The 7,761-nt window shown below is 37.3% G+C and overlaps 2 long non-coding RNA genes across 2 annotated transcripts; both read right to left on the bottom strand.

Moving 5' to 3' along the window:
* Positions 1 to 3,366: 3,366 nt before the first annotated feature.
* Positions 3,367 to 3,775, bottom strand: LOC110713364. Its single transcript, XR_002509884.1, has 3 exons — positions 3,725 to 3,775; positions 3,464 to 3,571; positions 3,367 to 3,383 (listed from the first exon to the last, which is right to left on the bottom strand). It is a non-coding gene; the product is annotated as an uncharacterized LOC110713364 (long non-coding RNA).
* Positions 3,776 to 3,785: 10 nt separating this feature from the next.
* Positions 3,786 to 4,487, bottom strand: LOC110713363. The gene is made up of 3 exons (XR_002509883.1): positions 4,457 to 4,487; positions 4,126 to 4,329; positions 3,786 to 3,817 (listed from the first exon to the last, which is right to left on the bottom strand). It is a non-coding gene; the product is annotated as an uncharacterized LOC110713363 (long non-coding RNA).
* Positions 4,488 to 7,761: the final 3,274 nt, after the last annotated feature.

Genomic DNA, 7,761 nt, shown 5'->3' with positions numbered 1-7,761 from the left:
CAAAATTGACGCATGTAAAGGTTTCAAGGCAATCAAACATCATATCATGATCAACTAATCCATAATGCTTATCATCAAATACCAAGAATCAAAACAATTTTCTAAAGTAAGGGGCACAGGGAAACATAATTTATAATTCATTGGAACGTATTTTTGGATTTTTTTATTTTTCAATTTTTTGTATTTTTCATATATAAAGAAAGCAATAAAACTAACCTAAGAAAACACACCAAAAATAAAAGAAAATAGAAAGAAAAATACCAAACAAAAATCTCCCCCAAGCCAGAATCAGACAATGTCCTCATTGGCTCGGAAACTAGTCCAGCATAGCTAGTCCTCATCATCCTCGTCCATCGAGCCGAAGCCCGCACCTCCACTGCCACCTGCACCACCTGCACCAGAAGAGCTACCACCAAAATAGTCAGCGTGAAAACTCCCCCCCCCCCCCCCGCCAGTCCCCCGAAAGGTATGTCCTGCCCGTACCCGAAAAAGGAAGAATAGTCAGAGTAAATACCACGGGCAGTGGGATCCCTATCGTACCCCTGGGTTGGAGGCTGAAACTAGTCAGGGTGAATAGCGTCGTCGGGAATGTTGCCCCGACGAGAATAATCATCGTACATAGGGTAGAGAGCTCTACCCTGGTTCCTCTCCAGGTACCTTAACCTCTGGTCAATAGTGCCTACCATCCTCCTAAGGTCAGTCTATGAATGCTCAATACGTCCTAGGGCCTGACCTATACTCTGGAAATCCCAAACTGGGTCAGAGTCAACATGGGGGACTGAATTGGACATACGAGGTGGAGAGAAAGCCACCTCGGGCTGAGGCTGGGGTGGTGGAACTGGTGGTGGTGGTGCCTGTCCCCTAGCGTTGGCAACTAAAGCATCATAGGTGTAAGAAAGTTGCCCTGGGGGAAAGGCGGTCAAGTCTGGACTGGGAAGGGGAAAAATGGGCAAAGGTTGCTCGTTCCCAGTCTGTATACACAAAAAGGGTGTCTGCTCGCTATCCGGCCTAACCCACCCCACATCCTCAAAATACCTAGCAGTCATGTAGGTATCTGGTCCACAGTTAGTCAGCTGGTGGGGTCCGTCTACTACAAAACCGGCCTTTTTCACCGCTATTCGAGTGATAAGGCCACCTAAACGGATAGGGGACTTGGAAGTGGTGTTGGCTGTGGCATGCCGACTCAGGTGGTGAACTATAAACCTGCCTATGTTCAATTTCCCGAACCCGTATACATAGTGCCCTATTATAGCTAGTTCGTTGGTTTGAGCGTTATGAGGCTCGGCCCTGCCCAAAAAACACAATCCCGCAAATCTTTGCACTACTACATTTTTTATCTATTGCAACCCCTAAATCCGTTGCATTAGGCGTCAAAATCTGTGGCATTAGGCCTAATGCAACGGCCATGTACCGTAGCATCTGCTGGCGTTGCAGTAGGTCTAATGCAACGTCTTATGACACCTAATGCCACGGCACCACTGATCCGTGGCAATAGACCAATACCTATTGCAACGACATAACTTATCCGTGGCAATAGAGTACTGACTAATAATTATGATGAAATTGAACCTATTGCAACGGCATAAATTATCCGTGGCAATAGAGTACTGACTAATAATTATGATGAAATTGAACCTATTGCAACGGATGAAGCTAATTGATACAATAATGGTAAGAGTACGTATCTACTGCAACGGATTGATCATTGGGTTTTTTATTTTTATTTTGTTGGGTGAATGGTAATATAATATTAATTAGTCGGTACAAATCTAAATATGCTAACATAAACAAATTAAAGTATCATTTATATATAATAATTATAATGAAAAATACGTACATTACAAAATATTACTTGCCTATTTTTGGTATGACATACGTACCGTACAAATAATAAATAAAAGTTAGATAATTAATTTGATCGTCCAAAATACAAATTGTCAACATATATATAAGCCGAAATATCCAAATCTTCACAAAGCCGGAACTTGAATAAGAGTCGCCAACATATATGCACCATTTGTTAGATGGCTAGTCACTATACTTCCGCTCCATTTGACTCCCCATTCACCTACACGTAAAATTGAAAAAAATAAAAGAAATATAATTAAACTAAATTATAAATTATAATAGACCTCTGGGCATCTCGCCGCCTCTTTGCAACGAAAGAAGCTGGGAAGGATGTGGTTGATTCTGTTAAAAAACTCGGTAGCAAGGTCTTTGCCCCTAAGGAAAACATTGAGATATACCCTGACCCTTCTGGTGATCCCACCAAGGTAACTTCATTTCCTAAATTATTGATTAATAAGTTGAAGATAACAAGACCTTAGTTGTTACACTCGACTACTCACTATCTGCATTTTACTTGCTATCAACAATTAGACATTATCAGTCATAAATTGCTCATATAAGGTAGAAAATGACACGATACAATATAATGTAACTTATGGTAGAAGATTGAAGCATGATTTTCTAGTTGTTAATTGAAACTTGACAGTGTTTGTTTTTTATGTTACAGTTCTTTCAAAAGGATGACTCCTACCAAAGGGATTTGTACCAGATTGCATTATTCTTAGCAATTATTTACTTTGTTGTACAGTACTTGAGGAACACTTTGTAAAATTTACATGCTCGAATCGTTTATACTTTCATACCTTTGTAATTTGTATGTCTTTTTTACAGACCCTGACATGCTATAAAAAAAAGGTGGAGCTGTTTCAAGTATTAAGTTTCTTCAAACATGCGTAACCTTTCTCAAAAAGGTGGAAATAGGAAAAAGTTGAGGGTTAGGAATTGGATGATGAAAACAGAAAGTATGAGTAGTAACTCAAGAATCTTGTCCTTATTGATTGATAATTTAGAAATGCAGCAAGCTATAAAAAGACATCAACAGCAGCAACATTTCAACATTTTCAACAGTAGGTTCCCAGGTCACCAGCAAACAAAAAAAAAGCTAGAGAGAAGCAATAGAAAATATTTTATGTTACCTGATTAATTGTGGCACCAGATTTAGAAGATTTCCCATTTTGGTCAACAAGAAGATGTGGCGCACTAGATGCATCCTTTGGAGCCGATGGAATTGCAAAATCAGGAATAACAAGATTGATCCCAGGGTTAGCATCCCGAAGTTGAGTCAAAATTGCAGTTGTTACGCTTGGTGCAAGTTGTTGTACTAATTGAGATTGCATACTTTCTAAAAATTCTGTCCGAAATATGAAATCTGACTTTTTATCTTTTTTCTTCAAATCCGACTTTTTTACACCTTTTCCTTGTAAGCGTACACGGCTTTTGCGCTTAGGATCTGGAATCACTTCAGAGTAAGGGTCCTTGGAGTTACTACCATCTCGATCTTCATGTTGGGAAGACTCTAAAGCATCCATTTTAGCCTATTTACGGAAATAAAGCCACCTACTTATTATTTATCAAAATTAAAAAAATATAACATACATCTAAAATGTTAACTCACAATATTCTCTTCTATTTTTTCATGGTTGGTAAGGTATTTCCTTCCCACCGTTCTTTTTCTTGACTCCTTATAGACCCTTGCTTGAGAAGGTTCTTGCTTATCAGGATCCTGTTGTTTCTGTGGAAACATAAATACATAAAATTGAAGTGATTATTACAAATAATTAAAGGACAAGGGTGAAAGTCTCATGTACATGTAGTGATTGTAAAATAAAGATTATAAAGTTAATAAAATTGCCTAGAAATAAGATGAATTATTTACCAACTTATGGCGTAAAATTGCGTAAGAGTTACGGCCCATAGTGTGCATATCATCTAACATTTGGCGATTGTCTTTGTTGATTTTACTGATTTCCTATGTGAAAACACAATCAAGATTTATAAATTTGAACCACGTAAAATATCGAATAAGTATCTACTTTCTACTATTAATACAATAGGAAAGATGGTAGCAAAAATCATGTAAATAGTCTATATCAGGCCTCATAACCCAAGCAAGACATAATCTATATCAGGCTATGAAAGTAAATAGTAGCTTGCAAAGTAAAAACAACTCCGGAAACAAAGGCGATCTTAAAAACAGTAAATTGAAAGAGTGACTTTTTTTGTCATGAAACTATGTCAATATTGCACAAAACCAGCTCAAAACCATATACATAATACCTCAGCCTCTTTAGAATGCCAGTATTGCAAAAGCTCTCTAAATTGAGGTTCTGAAATTGTGTCTGGCTTATGAAACCATCGTAAAGCATCAGTGGGATATGCAGAGAAGTAGTTCCTCTTAGTAAAGCATTTATGAGCTTTCCAGCTTCCATTGATAGCCTACATCACCCATTCTCTTCCAGCTTCAGGAACCATATATTTTTCCTAAACAAATCATGAATATAAAACATAAGTATGTAACATGTATGTAGCATATGGAGGTCCAATTATTAACGTGGAATTAATTATGTAGAAAATGAAATCCAACAAAATGAATTATAACACTACGTACTTGGACATACTCCCACATTTTGTCAAGTGTGAGTAGACTTGGAAAGTTAATATAATTTAGTGGTGCAAGTTCAGAATCCCTTGCCACAGTACCTAAGAATTGCTTGAACTCCTGAACAATTTTCCGTGTAGGTCCAACTGGTTGGCCAAGTGAGTTTAAAATAATAACTTCACGCTCGTCTCTTGTTTGTGCATGAACCTTGGGTAGCATTGTTGGACCTCGATGCCTTTTTCTATTAGGAGCTTTTTCAGGTTCTTTTTCTGGTTCTGTTTCTGTGCACATTTGTAAGAAACATATTACAAGATATAGGTCTGTTTTTTCCATTGAGAAGGTGTCTGGGTTACTTGTTTTTGTGTTTTTGAAAATCTATTTTGTGGAACAGGCTCCTACTCAGTCTATACACATAATAGAATACAACTATACACAAAAATGATGAATTCCTCTGCTCAACAGACCCTGGTTTAGTGCCTGTAGACCCAAACAGTCCACAGATCTATGTCCAACATACAAAAACTTATGATTATTTGAATCTTAGAAGTTGTAGGATGCACTGTGGCAGGTTGGGAACATATGCTTTTTCCACCACAACATACAAAAACTTATCGTCAAAATAAATCATGATGAAAGGAATAAAATAAATAACAAAGATTAAGGGAAGAGAAATCGTTACCAAAATAATCTGGAATTAATCAAAGAAATAAAAACAAAGGTTTAGAGAGAGAGTTTTGAGAGAGAAGTCTAAGTAGAGAGAGGAAGTCTAAGGAAGAAGAATTAAGAGAAGAAGAAGAAGTGCTAAAATCGTATTACAAGGGAGTATTTATACTCCGTACAAAAATCCTAAACCAAAACAAATTAAAACGACGCTAATCGTCTCCTAAATATACACGCACCCAATCGGGCGAGGCACCGCCCGATCGGGCGCGCCTTTTTTTATCTCTAATAGCAATCTCGCGCCCGGCCGGGCACATCACCAGGCGCTTCTCCCGCCCGGCCAAGCGCGCCTCCGGGCGCCAGCTTTTTTGGCCGGGCGGATCATTTGGGCCACTATTTGGACTTCGATTGGGCTCCAATTCTTCAGGCCAATCTGGGTTTCCTCTTTGGGTCTTGAATACTCGGTCCAAATGCCCTGGTATCACCTATACCGAGCCCTTAATCACCGATTCGATGTCTCTAACCGGCCCTGGGCTATAAACTCTGGTCGTGTTTCTCCAATGCTCGTGATTGCTCCAAAATATCTCGGGAAAATACTCCAAAAGCATAAATCCCTACAAAAGTCAACCAAATCTACGAAAACAGTGAAAAACAAAAATTAGTAATAAAATTGGCTCTAAAGAGCCAAAAACACTACTTATTATGACCAAGGGACGGGGGTAGAATCATAATTAAAATAGACACATCAGCCGTGCGAGTGGTGGCACGACGTATTTTTTTTAATTTCCCGAAAATAGTTTCCGACGGAATTTCCGTCGGAAATTTCCGACCGAATTGGAAATTCCGTCGGAAATTTTCGACGGAATTCGCATGTACCAGAAATTGTCTTGCGACGGAAAATTTTTTCGGAATAGTGTTTCCGACGGAATTTTCGTCGGAAAAGGTGGTTTTTCCTACCAAGGCATTTCCGACAACCTTTTTTGACGGAATTCCGTCGAAAACACCTTTTCCGATGGATTTCAAGGTGTTTTCGTCGGAATTTTTCCGTCGGAAATGGGCCTTTTTCTAGTAGTGGCCGCTTAGGAGGCCAAGACTAAGGCAATTGAGTCAGATTGATGATAACAGTAATGTGAATATGAAAAAGGTAAATATGTAATCACTAAATCAAATATTGGTCATTACATTACTGATTTTTAACGACTGACCTATTAACTATTCCTCCCTATTTACAGACACAAGAATCATCATCAGCAAAGCCAAAAAAGGGGAATAAAAGAAATTCAAAGGCTCAAGGTGCACAGGTAATTTCATCATATTTTCACTGCATACCATTTTGTGTGCCGACTACAAACAAAATGGTTTTCAGTAATATAATTAATTGTAATTACATATTAAATTATTACTAATCCCATAGGCCCAATTATGCAAATCAAGAATGCGGAAGGAATGCACTTCTAATGCAATACCTGAAGAGGATCATACTAGTGATGATGATGAGGATGTGTTACGGTTTAATGAAGAACATTCAACACAATTTTTATTTCTTGAATATGTATCACATTTTGACTCCTTGGAGAAACAAATATGTGTGAATGTTCACAAAGATGAGAACAGTGAGGAATTTTATTGTGCTAAAAATAAATCAATTATCAGGTTGACTGTGGGTGAATATTGGTGTTTGTATCCGGATAATGTGATTACTAATCAGGTATACTATTGTTACTAATTTCAAATCGAATTTTTTTTCTGGGACATTATTTGTTTTGTGGAACATGACATGACACTTTTATTTTAACTATTTTAATTGCAGCTTATAAATGTCTATTTGTATGATATACAAATGGGTTACATGACCCAACTAAACTGATATTGCCAGCAGCATTCCAGGTACATTGGCTTTTACATAAAATGGGAATAAAAGTTTTATTTGCTAAACTCATAAATTATAAATTATACATGATGCGTGTAGACATTAGTACTGAAGTCAGACAAAAGGTGCTCGCATTACATGACTCCATATATTCTCAATTATTGTTCCAAAGTGTTTGAACCATTTATACTGTCTGGGGATCTCAACAAGATTGAACAGGTTTGAGATATTTAACATATACTACAAGTTTTGTCTAAGTGAGCCACAAAATGTTGTTTGATGATCTTTGATGATAAGTGAGCCATAAAATGTTGTTTGTCATCAGATATTCATACCCGTTATGGAAATAGAAGAAAATCATTTGTTCCTATTGGTGTTTCATGTCAAAATAAAAAAGGTGTGGGTAGTTGATTCACTACTGGTTACAGACAATAGATACAATCTTGCTACGGATATGGTAATTACTTGACTATATGGCAGTACTTTTATTGTTACAGATTGTGTGATTAACATGGTTGATAAAATTGTGATTAGATTAAGTGTGCCTGCAATGCAATGCGGAGAAATCCATTGGGTCAATTTTTTAAAGATTTCAATAGTATTACAATTGACGTTTTATCTTTTTTAACACAGTCAAACAAGTATATCCAACAACATTCCTTTTACTAGATTGTTTTCATTGTTCTAATTTAAATAATCCTAATTTAAATAATTTTTGGTATACAATCATGATGGTGGAATGTTTGTTTTGAAATACATCGAGTGTGGTGATATCAACGCCATG

Source organism: Chenopodium quinoa, unplaced genomic scaffold, assembly GCF_001683475.1.
Source record: "Chenopodium quinoa cultivar QQ74 unplaced genomic scaffold, ASM168347v1, whole genome shotgun sequence".
In the NCBI taxonomy this organism is placed as follows: domain Eukaryota; kingdom Viridiplantae; phylum Streptophyta; class Magnoliopsida; order Caryophyllales; family Amaranthaceae; genus Chenopodium; species Chenopodium quinoa.
This window is presented reverse-complemented; position numbering and strand designations above follow the sequence as displayed.